This window comes from Artemia sp. Qi Xiang Cuo, chromosome 8 (genome assembly GCF_049724085.1).
Source record: "Artemia sp. Qi Xiang Cuo chromosome 8, ASM4972408v1, whole genome shotgun sequence".
Lineage (NCBI taxonomy): Eukaryota > Metazoa > Arthropoda > Branchiopoda > Anostraca > Artemiidae > Artemia > Artemia sp. Qi Xiang Cuo.
This window is the reverse complement of record NC_142801.1, coordinates 27,912,216-27,924,927: the sequence shown is the minus strand read 5'-3', so window position 1 is coordinate 27,924,927 and position 12,712 is coordinate 27,912,216. Positions and strand designations below refer to the sequence as shown.

At 32.9% G+C, this 12,712-nt stretch overlaps 1 protein-coding gene across 2 annotated transcripts in view; it reads left to right on the top strand.

Annotated features, from left to right (window-relative positions):
* Positions 1-12,712, top strand: part of LOC148949298 (uncharacterized) — a 52,985-nt gene that overhangs the window by 19,300 nt on the left and 20,973 nt on the right. The window contains exon 5 of one of the 2 annotated variants that reach the window (XR_016142076.1): positions 9,584-9,620. The gene's annotated coding sequence lies outside the window, so the exon portion shown is untranslated. Of the gene's footprint in view, positions 1-3,609; positions 3,736-9,583; positions 9,621-12,712 lie in introns of those variants that run through there. The other variant, XM_089092915.1, reaches the window with a different exon arrangement.

The following is a 12,712-nucleotide window of genomic DNA, read 5'->3' as shown; positions in this document are numbered from 1 at the left end:
AGGAATTCTGGCAAATGTCCCAGTGTAAAATTTCCCCTGGAAAGCTCACCCCAGAAACTTACAGCCCTTTCCCCGGGCCCTGTGTAACATCATATACTTTGAATCAGCATACAAATTCATTTCTTTTGATGTATCTATTGTTATCAGAACTCAGTTTTTTAGAGTTTTGGATACTTATGAACCTTGTCGCTCCTTACTTACAGTTTTTTACCACGAACTGTCTGACAATTTTACGTTTGTAGCTTACACAAGTTATCCAAAAAGGGAAATATGCGTTACGCCCTCAACTTATTCGCATTCTCATAACTGGAGGGAATTTTAAGGGCACAGGACAGTAAAATTGTTGAATTGATTAAGTGGAAACAAAAGTGCAGCAAAAAATGGCTTTCAAAACATTGGAAAAATTGAATTCAGTATTCTATTAAAAGATATCGCCGTATACAGTAATTTAGTTTGTGATAGTAACAGATACCTTATCAAACAGTTCGTGGTAACGAACTGTAAGTAAGGAGCGACCCGGCTCAATGGTAACCGAAACTCTAAGAAACGGAATTTTGATACCAATAGATACATCAAAAGAATTGGATTTTGATTCTGATTTTAAATAAATAAATTTCATCAAGCTTAGTCCTATCCATCAAAAGTTGCGCGCCTGAGAAAATTTGGCTGATTTTCGAAAAGGAAGGAAAGGCCCCCTAAAAGCTATAGAAACTTAATGAAAATTACACCATCAGATTCAGTGTATCAGAGAACCCTACTGTAGAGGTTTCAAGCTCCTATCTACAAAAATGTGGAATTTTGTATTTTTTGCCAGAAGAAAGATCACGGGTGCGTGTTTATTTATTTTTTTTTTTTTTCTTCTTCACAGGGGTAATTGTATTGACCCAGTGGTCCTAGAATATCGTAGGAGGGCTCATTGGAACGGAAATTAAAAGTTCTAGCGCCCTTTTTAAGTGACCAAAAAAAATGGAGGGCAACTAGGCCCCCTCCCACGCTCATTTTTTCCCCAAGTCAAATAATCAAAATTTTGAGATTTTCATTTCGTTCAGCATAGTCAAAAATCTAATGCATATTTCTTTTACGATGATTTAATCGCCAAATGGTCCCCGGGGAATGGCTGAAAGCTATGAATTTTTGATAGTGATTACATCTTGACATAGTTCTTGGAACGTCTACAGATATTTTCAGGACGAATTTTTTTCAGGTCGGGGAGGGCTGAAAGAGGGGGTTACTCGTGAGAATCATTCCGTGGAGGATGTTTCTTTGGGGTAAGGGACATTTCTATGAAGGGGGCGCCGGATTTCCAAGCATTATTTAAAATACGATCAGAAATTAAATTAAAAAAAACAAGTTTTTTCAACTGAAAGTCAGAAGCAACATTAGAACTTAAAATGAACAGAAATTATTACGTATATGAGGGGGGGCTCCCCCAAGTCAATACCTCGCTCTTTACGCTACAGTTTTTTTTAGTGCTTTCAAAAGAGCTATCTATTCTAATTAACGGCCTTTGTGATTAAGGGGTCATTTTTAAAGAATTGGAACAAAATTTGAACTTTAGCTTAAAGAGCAAGGTATTGACTAGGGGTCAAACCCCCCAAATATATGTATTAAAAATATAAGAATATAGAAGTTCGATACGTCAGTTAATTTGTAAGTTACGCATATTTGTTGCTAATATAAACGTTCACAAACAAAGCTCAACAAGTTTCAAGTAAGCCATTTAGCGGAATAAAAGTAAAACTAACACACACATTTTGTTTTTATAATTCATGTACGGTGAGCCAAAATCAAAACCTGCCTGAATTAAAAAACGTTCACAAATTAAATACAAAAAAACAAGTTTTTTAAACTGAAAGTAAGGAGCGACATTAAAACTTAAAACGAACAGAAATTATTCTGTATATGGAAGGGGCTTTCCCCTCCTCAACGCCTCGCTTTTTACGCTAAATTTTGACTCTGTCTAAAAACTTTATTTTTTAAAATAATAAAAAACTTTAGCGTAAAGAGCGAGGCGTTGAGGAGGGGAAAGCCCCTTCCATATACGGAATAATTTCTGTTCGTTTTAAGTTTTAATGTCGCTCCGTACTTTCAGTTTAAAAAACTTGTTGTTTTTTTTTTTATTTAATTTAAAAGAGAAGTGTAGTGAAAAATCATCAAAAACAAGCGTAAAACAAAATACACAAGAGTGCTGAAAAGGATATAACTTTAATATTAAGGATTGGCTGTCTTTTTTAATGAACACAATGTGCTGTTCGAATGTGGGAGGGGGGGTAATTATGTTGGTGTTTATTTTTCAGTATAAATAAAAAAATATTCAATATTATATATAAAAAGCGACGTTTCTTAAAGTTTAGAGAGTGAAAATTCTAGTCTGCCACCCCTTTGGCCATTGGACACCCCTGGTCAATTTACCCGCCAATCTTTGACAAACACTAAGCTGCTTTGATCCAACTGTATACAATACAGTTAAGGCATTCAAGCTAGTCAAATCCTCATTCAGAAAATTTAGATAAATCGAATAGTTAGAAAATCCACTTTCTAGGTAGTATAATCGAGATATTGGTAACAGTTAGAGCTATGGCTCTTCAGAGGGAAATGTACTAGAACAAAAAGAATAACATTTTCTTATTACTTATTTTATACTCTTTGTGATAATTATAGCTGTGCTTATGACAATTTATTCCCCCTCCTCCTAATGATCCTACATGTAGTTAAAGGCTATAAACCAAACTAAGGTTAAGAGTGGTGAAATTCTTACTTTATATTATGCAGCAAATTTTAATTAATCAAGTAGTTAATCAAGTGAGGAATCAGATTTGAAAATAATTCTGTTTTCCTAATACCAAAGCTATGTATTATTAAAACTGTTTCGTAAATGTTGTTTTTCTTGGGTCAGTGACAAAATCTCCACCATAGATTTACAATATTTTTTTTATATTTTCCAATTCTGCTAGGCAAATTGCATTATTTTGTCAATGTATACTTTTAAAAAATACAACAGGTAGTGATGCATCCCTTGTTAAATATGAAGTTATTTATGGCTGCTTTTATGTAGGGAAATTTGGCTAATGCCTCTGTAGCTGTGAGATGTAGAAATTAATATTTATTTTCAGTTCTGATACGAATCTCTTTCTTTCAGTTTTAGTTTCCTTTCTGTTTAGCTTTATCTCGGTTTTTCTTTATGTATATTTTTCTCATTCTCTGAACCATATGCCAATTACTTTGTTTCGTTTGTTTTCGTGCTCCTTATAAATTTTCTGCTAATTGAATCAACTCATTAATTTTTGTTTATGTGTTACATGAAAAGATCCCTACGTTGCTGGTAATTATCAGCTGCTTAACATATTAGATATTGACAATCCAATGATGTTTGAAACTCTTCCCTCTGTTTCACTCTCGATGTCTATATGATCATATTATTTTCATTTCAAAAAGTAAAAAAGGAAAAATTCGAAGCAAAATAAAAACTAATTATTGTTCAAGTCTTTACTTTTTCGAGCGGCTTTTATTTTTAGCACTCCTTTCACAGTTTTTCTATTAATGCTATTCATGTAGGTGGTTCATGCAGTATTTTTGCTACGATTATAGTTTTTGACGTTTTTTTTTCAGGTGTGCTACAAAATACTCCTGTAAATGACCCACAGTGTCCTGCAAAACGTTGGTTTTTTTTTGTTATAGTTGTTTTTTGTTGTTTTTGTTCGACTTGATATGAAATCTGAAAAAAGTTGGCAGTTTTTGGTGTAATACTATAGGGAGTTGCTTGTAACTAAGGATGACGTAATCTCTTTGAAAAAATCTACAAAGCTTTGAAAAATCTATATTTTTTCAGCATCGTTGAAAGGTTAAGTAATTATGCGTTTGGGGATGTCACCCCCTTTAGGCCTCAGGGCATGGGCTGTAAGTTAGGCAATTTGGTCATTATTTACATATTGCATATGCTATTTAGAAAAGGTATGCATGTTTGTCTTCCCTTTTCCCAAAATACACAGCGTATTAAGGCGTATCTTTTAAGGAATATTCAGGGGAGTGTTGATATAAATGAATACACACAACATAAAACACGTTGTGTGCATATAGGTTGTCAAAAGGGTGTAACTCAGGAATAACTGAGTGTATTAATTGGTAAATTTCAGGAACAACTACCTCTACTTCTACTGCTACCTCAACTACTACTACTACCGCTGTTATTGCTATAACTGCTACTTCTGTAGCGATTACTACTAAGGCTAGAGTTATTGAAATAAACATTTGAGGAAAGATTGAGGGGAAAGATGAAATAAATCAAAACATATTATGTGCATATAGGTTGCTGATACGGGTATATCAGCAATATTTTTGGTACGGCCTTTTGTATCAAGAAGAAACTTCAGGGACATCATGAGTGGGATGTTTAATTGACAAAAAGGTAATATATGCATTTCATTACTATCAGTACCACTATTGCAACTTTTATTAATACTACTACTGCTTTTAAACTGCTCCAACTACTATTTCATTTGTAACAACTTGTAAGGCTTGGAGTATTAAGATGAAAAGGGCGTCAAAAGAAGGTCAAAAGTACACATCAGCAATATTTTTCGAACTGTTTACCGTGTCACGGTGAAACTTCTGGAGCATCTTGAAAAGGATGTTCAACTGATCAAAAGGCAAGATGTACGTGCTACTACCAATAGCACTAATCACTTTAACGTCTTTGTCTGGTATCAAACAGTTCGTGGTAACGAACTGTAAGTAAGGAGAAACCCGGCTCAATATTAACCAAAACTCAAAAAACAGAATTTTGATACGAATAGATACATCAAAAGAATCATATTTTTATGCTGTTTTCAAATATATAAGTTTCTTCAAGTTTACTTTTATCTATCAAAAGTTACGAGCCTGAAAAAATTTGTCTTAGTTTCGAAAAAGGGGGGAAACACCCCATAAAAGTCACAGAACCTTAATGAAAATAACACCATCAGATTCAGCGTATCAGAAAACCATACTGTAGAGGTTTCAAGCTTCTATCTGCAAAAATGTGGAATTTTGTATTTTTCGCCAGAAGAAAGATCATGGATGCGTGAGTAGGGAGGCCTCAGAAGGCACAGAACGACTTCTTAAATAGACTTCTATAAATACAAGTCTAAACTAAAATTAAACTAAACTATAACTCTAACTAAAACTCTAAGCTAAGACTCTAAACTAAAACTCTGAATTAAAACTAAACTTATCTCTAACTAAAACTCTAAGCTAAGACTCAAAACTAAAACTCCAATATCTAAACTATAACTCTAACAAAAAAAAAGTCTAAGCTAAGACTCTAAACTAAAACTCTAAATTCTCAACTATAACTAAAGTAAACTATAAATAGAACTAAAACTAAGCTAAGAAACTAAACTAAAACTCTAACTAAAACTCTAAGCTAAGACTCAAAACTAAAACTCCAATATCTAAACTAAACTATAACTCTAACAAAAAAACTCTAACCTAAGACTCTAAACTAAGTAAGCTATAAATAGAACTAAAACCATAAGCTAAGACTCTAAACTAAAACTCTAAGCTAAGACTCTAAACTCTTAACTAAAAGAAAACTAAACTATAACTCTAACTAAAACTCTAAGCTAAGACTCTAAACTACTATAACACTAACTAAAACTGTAAGCTAATACCAAACTGAAACTCTAAACTAAAATTCTTATCTAAAACTAAACTAAACAATATCTCTAACTAAAACTCTAAGCTAAGACTCAAAACTAAAACTCCAATATCTAAACTATAACTCTAAAAAAAAAACTCTAAGCTAAGACTCTAAACTAAAACTCTAAATTCTCAACTAAAACTAAAGTAAACTATAAATAGAACTAAAACTATAAGCTAACCCTCTAAACTAAAACTCTAACTAAAACTCTAAGCTAAGACTCTAAACTCTAAACAAAACTCTTAACTAAAAGTAAACTAAACTATTACTCTAACTAAAACTCTAAGCTAAGACTCTAAACTAAAACTCTATGCTAAAACTCTGAACTACTATAACACTAACTAAAACTGTAAGCTAATACCAAACTGAAACTCTAAATTAAAACTCTATACTAAAACTAAACTAAAAGTTCAATGAAAAAACTCTAAGCTATGACTCTAGTCTAAAACTCTAATCTCAAACGTTTAGTTAAAACTAAACTACAAGTCCAAAAACACTTTTACTAAAACTAAAATAACATATAAATCTAACTAAAACTCTAAGTGTTGAGAGTCTAACTTGAAACTCTAGACTCTGAACTATAACTAAACTATAACTCTAACCATTACTGTAAGCTAATATTGAACTGAAACTCATATCTAAAACTAAACAACAACTCTTAACTAAAACTAAACTACAACTCTAAACTAAAACTCTTAACTAAAACTAACTATAAGTCTAAACTAAAACTCTTAACTAAAACTAAAGTAAACTATAACTCTAACTAAATCTCTAAGCTAACACTCTAAATGAAAACTCTTATCTAAAACTAAACAACATCTTTAAATTAAAATTCTTAACTGAACTAAACTATAACTCTAAGAAAAACTCTAAGATAAGACTCTAAACTAAAACTCTGAATTAAAACTAAATTATAACTCTAACTAAAACTCTAAGCTAAGACTCAAAACTAAAACTCTTAACAAAAACTAATCTAAAACTATTACTCTAACTAAAACTCTAAAGTAAAACTGTAAACTAAAACTATAAACTCTAAACTAAAACTCTTAAGTATAACTAAACTAGAGATCTAAACTAAAGCTCCTAACTAAAACTAAACTAAAATATAACTCTAAAAAAACTCTAAGCTAAGACTCTAAACTAAAACTCTAAATTCTCAACCTAAACTATACTAAACTTTAAATAGAACTAAAACTCTAAGCTAAGACTCTAAACTAAAACTCCCAGCTAAGACTCTAAGAAACTAAAAGTGCAACGAAAACTCTAAACTCCGAATTAAAACTAAATTAAACTATAACTCTAACTAAAAATAAAATTCCAATATCTAAACTAAAACTCTTAACTAAAACTGTAATTCTAACTAAAACTCTAAAGTAAAACTGTAAACTAAAACTCTAATATCTAAACTAACCTCTTAACTAAAACTCAACTAGAGATCTAAACTAAAGCTCCTAACTAAAACTAAACTAAATTCCAAATTATCAACTAAACTATAAATAGAACTAAAACTCTAAGCTAAGACTCTAAACTAAAACTCTAAGCTAAGAATCTAAAATCTAAACAAAAAAAATCTTAACTAAAACTCTAAGTTAAGACTCTAAACTAAAACTCTAAGCTAAGAATCTAAAATCTAAACAAAAAAATCTTAACTAAAACTCTAAGCTAAGACTCTAAACTAAAACTCTTAACTACTATAACTCTAACTAAAACTGTAAGCTAATACCAAACTATAACTCTGAACTAAAACTCTTAACAAAAATTAAATCAAACTATAACTCTAAACTAAAAACTTGTGGTTTAAACTAAAATTCCTTACTAAACTTAAATTAAACTATAACACTAAATAAAACTCTATGCTAAGACTTTAAACTAAATCTCTAACTGAAACTCTAAACTAAAACTTAACTATAACTGCAAATTAAAACTATTAACTAAAACTAAACTACAACTCTTAACTAATGCTAAACTAAACTAAAAGTGCAACGAAAAACTCTAAGCTAAGACTCTAGGCTAAAATTATAAACTAAAACGTTTAGCTAAGACTAAACTACAAGTTCAAAAACACTTAACTAAAAATAAAATATAACTCTAACTAAAACTCTAAGTGCTGAGAGTCTAAATTGAAACTCTAGACTTTGAACTACAACTAAACTATAACTCTAACTAAAACTGTAAGCTAATATCAAACTAAAACTCTAAACTAGGGAGGGGGGCTCTTTGGAGGCCAGAGGGGCCTTTGGGGGTTTTGAACATAATACCACTTTTCCTCTTGCGGTGTTTTGCTTTCGACATCGCACTCAATTGTCACACAAAAAAGTAAGTGGTCAGAGAAGTACCCTTCACGAAGTAAAGCGGCTTGCTTAATGGGAAAGGAAGAAACAACATGATCCAGGTTCGAAGTTGAGGAGCTGGGGCCAACATAGGTATAGGATTCATTTTTGTCAACTAATGAATACGAAGGAGGAATTGAGCTCCAAAGGAGCTGGCTCTCTGGGGAGCGTTTATCAGATAAAGCACAGTTAAAATCACCTATAAATATCGAGCACGTGACTACGGATTTTGTGTTTTTCTTGATCAGCTTACACAGTTTCTTGCAAGCCGCCATAAACTTCATGTCAAATTTCTCGTTACAATAGTTTGTTGGTAGGTAAACATTTATTATCGATTTTTTCGGATATGACACTGCAAGAATATGATCCCCTGCTTCGATTAATTTTCAGGTGAAGCGAGTCAAAATCGACAGGCCGCTGGGGCGGCGTCCACACGCTGCCGTTACTTTTGCCGCAGGGAAAAACACAGTGCAATCCGACGAGATTTTGATCCATTCCCTTTTGTCTGCTGACAAAACATGTTCTTGACGGCAAATAATATCATATTCCTTGAGCAACTGTGTCAAAATAGGAATTTTATCAGAACCTTTTCCGTTTATATTCCATGATAGAATCGAAGTTGGACGCAGCGTTATTTCGAAATCTGTTTTAGCAGAGATTGAGCTACGGGACACTTGTAGCTGTAGCAGGGATGATCAGTACACTTACATAGCGCACATTTAGTCGGTCTAGAACAGAGAACATTTTTGGAACTAGAGTGTCCTTCTTCGCCGCAAACTCAACAAATACAAGAGTTCTTGCACGTGCCAGAAATATGCCCATAGGCTTGACATTTGTAGCACCTTGGAGGAAGAAATAAAAATTCAGAAACCCGAAATATCTCGAAACCAATCGCTTGCGGATTTCTATCGCATTCATTAGATCAGTTTTTGACCCGAACTGTAACTTGAACGTACGGGAGTGACCAATTTGATACGCAATAATACATTTAGGAATTAGGGTTCGTATATCATCTTCTATAAAATCAACCGGGATGCCTATAATGATTCTGGAGTAGGCACTACTTTTAATCTTGGCCTCGATGTTTGGGCTACCGTTAGCGAGTGCCTGTAGCACAGCTTCTGCATCTGCTTTTGAGGCAGTGACGAAACGCCAGTTTACTTTACTCGGCTTTAGCTCAACAATTTTATCACAAGTATTCCCACATACCTTTTCAAGAAATTCCTTTCTGAGACCAGGCTTGTCTAGGTCATGAGAAGTATTTTTCACAATAACTGCATAAAAATATTAATATGAAAATCCACAGTTCCCAATGGAATTTTCACTCAGCAAAATAATCCGCTTATACGAAATATAATCCTTTGGTCAAAATCCAAAAATAAGTCTTCACACCATGCAACATTCTCCTCAACAGTCCTCAAAAGTCAAAACACATTATTTTAATAGCAATCTTAAGATGCATCTCGGGGCCAAATTCTGTTGTTTTTTTCCCCTTTTTACTTTCATAATATCAATCTGTATTTGTGCAGCTTATACTAATAAAAAGGGCTTTTATATAAAATGCTCTCAATTGCAGGTACCTCGTGAACCGAAAAGGAAAGGGAAGATCCCAGGTATTTATTCCTTTTCACTTTAAATAATGTATTTTTGTCGAAAAAATTCCAACAATTTTGTAACTTCGAACAGTTTATGCTAACGAACTATAATTAAGGAGCAACGTGGCCCAATAGTAAACAAAACTCTAAAAAAGTAGAATGGCCTTATCGAGTCGTGACATGACCACGTGGTTTATGGTTTTCTCAGTGAGAATGAAAAAACAGGAATTTTATCACATGGAAAAACAGGAATTTTGTCACATTTATGGTTGTTTTCATGGATGGTTATGTGTGTTGTTCGATTTATTTGATGTTTTTCTCGGATGTCAACATCAAATTATGGATGTTTTATGGTTTTTGTCAGTGAGGATTTGAAAAACAGAATCTTTTTCACATTTATGTCTGTTTTCATGGTTTTCTCAGTAAGAATGAAAAAACAGGAATTTTCTCACTTGAAAAAACAGGAATTTATGTTCCTGTTTTATGTCTGTTCGTTGTCAGTGAGAATGGACATGCTTGATGCGAATGCTACGAGATTGTTGGGCTAGTCTGGCCTGTAAACTTGATTTACATTATCGCTAGGGAATATTATTGATTCACGAAGGGGAGAATTAGGAAGCATTAAGGCTTCTTTAATATTAGGTCTGAGGGATAAACATTCTTTAGGACAGAGAGAAAAATTAACATTCTATTTTTAAATAGGGCTTCATCGATCTTTAGTGTCAGGAATTAGAAATGACATCACTTGTTATCTTAGAATTATGCGGGAGTCTAAAGAGATAGAAATTCTATTTATAGATAGAAAGTCTAAAGAGACGAAACCATAATGGTTTAGCTAGTAACATTTATGAGATGAAGAGATTAACGTAGGAAAGGGTTTCCTAGAAATTTGAAATGTGAAAGCACAGAGATGCCAAACAAAAGGAACACACAGAAATTACTTTTAGGGGATTATTTGGGCGAAAAGGTTTTAGACAGCTTATGGAATTATTTCGGCGAAACCGTTAGAGACATTGATTTAAAAGATGATTTTAGAAGAGGTTTTGAGTGTGGTCGTTATAATACACAAGTTCCATTGAACAGTGTTGTGAGGTCCCCTACCACAACCCCAAAGGACCCCGATCGCCCTACCCCGATCCAAAGGGTTCCAATCCCTATACCCCAATCCAGAAGGAACCCCCCGGTCCCCAAAGGTTCCCAGGGCTCCCACCCCGCCCCCAGACCCTCAAAGACCCACCCCGGGCCCCCCAAAGGCACATCGAGCTCCCAAAAGACCACCGGGGTCCCAAAGGCCTTCACCCGGTCTCCAAATGCCCCCCAGGCTCTCAACCGGCCCCCAGGACCCCCAAAGGCCCTCCACCGGTCCCCAAAGGTCCCCCAGGCTTCCAAAGGGCCCCCACCCTCCCCTCCCTCTCCCTCTCCTCCCCCCTCCTCACCGTCCCCTCCCCCCAATCCCCCTCCCACTCCCCTCCCCTCCTCCTCAAAAAAAGATTAAAGATTAAATTAGGAAAAAGATTAAATTAGGTTAGGTTAGGCTAGATTAAGTTAGGTTAGGTTAGGTTAGGTTAGGTTAGCCTACGTACGCGCGCGTACGTAGGCTAACCTAACCTAACTTAACCTAACCTAACTTAATCTAGCCTAACCTAACCTAATTTAATCTTTTTACCATGTTTAAGTTAGGTTATGTTAGCTTATCATGAGCGCTCGTGATGAGTTTACCTAACCTAACTTAAACATGGAGAAATGTTTCTAATTATTCATTAATATTTATTTATACCTAACCTAACCTAACCTATTGTTTTTGGTGGTTAGATGAATGAACTGAATTTAAGACAAATTATAAATAAAGTGAAAATTTTTATCTTCATGGTAAATAGTCACTATCATAGTATCGCCATTCCTATCTTCTATGGAAAAATTTAGAATTGAACTTTAAATTTTTTATGTCTTTGAGAAATTAGGAACTGAAATGGAAGCTTTTTCATTTTCAATGGTAAATTTCAGAATTGAGCTAACTTTTTTCTCTTCTCTAAGAAAATTCAGAAGAGAACTTGTACATTTTGCACTTCTTCGAGAAAACTCAGAATTAAAGTGGAGTTCCATATCTTCATGAAGAATATTCACAATCAAAGTATAACTTTTCCTATCTTCTATGAAAAATTTGGAACAATGTTTTAAATTTTTTCATCTCTTTGAGAAAAATATGAATTGAAGTGGTAAATTTTATATTATTTTATGAAAATATAATTGATAAATAACTTATTTCATTTTCATTGAGAAAATTCAGAATCGAAATTGAACTTTTCTTCTTACGGAAAAATATTTGGAACAGAACTTTAAATTTTTTCATCTCTTTGAGAAAGGTCGGAATTGAATTTAAGAAAATTCAGAATTAAAGTGAAACTTTTTATCTTCATGAAAATAATCAAAATCATAGTATAACTTTTCTTATCTTCTATGGAAAAATTTAGAACTGAACTTTAAATTTTTTATGTCTTGGTGAACTTAAAACTAACGTGGAAGCTTTTTATTTTCTCTGGAGAAATTAGAATTGAATTAGATTCTTTTGTAAAATTCAGAAGAGAACTTTGAATTTTTTATGTATTTGAGGAATTAAGAACTGAAGTGTAAGCTTTTTTTAATTTACATTGGTAAATTTCAGAATTGAGATAACTTTTTTTACTTCTTTAAGAAAATTAAGAAGAGAACTTGAACATCTTGAACTTTTTCGAGAAAACTCAGCATTAAATTTAGGGTACTTATCCTAATGTCTAATATTCAAATCAATCTATAACTTTTTCTATCTTCTATGAAAAATTTGGAACAGAACTTAAAATTTTTCATCTTTTTGCAAAAAATCGGAAAGTGAAATTAAGAAAATTAGAATTAAAGTGAAACTTTTTATCTTCACTGAAAAATAATCACAATCGTAGTATAACTTTTCCTATCTTTTAGAGAAAAATTTAGAAATAAACTTTAAATTTTTCATCTCTTTGAGAAAAATCAGAACTGAATTTAAGAAAAATTATAAGTAAAGTGAAACTTTTGATCTTCATGGAAAACAATCACAGTCATAGTATTAATTTTTCTATCTTCCGTCTAAAAATTTA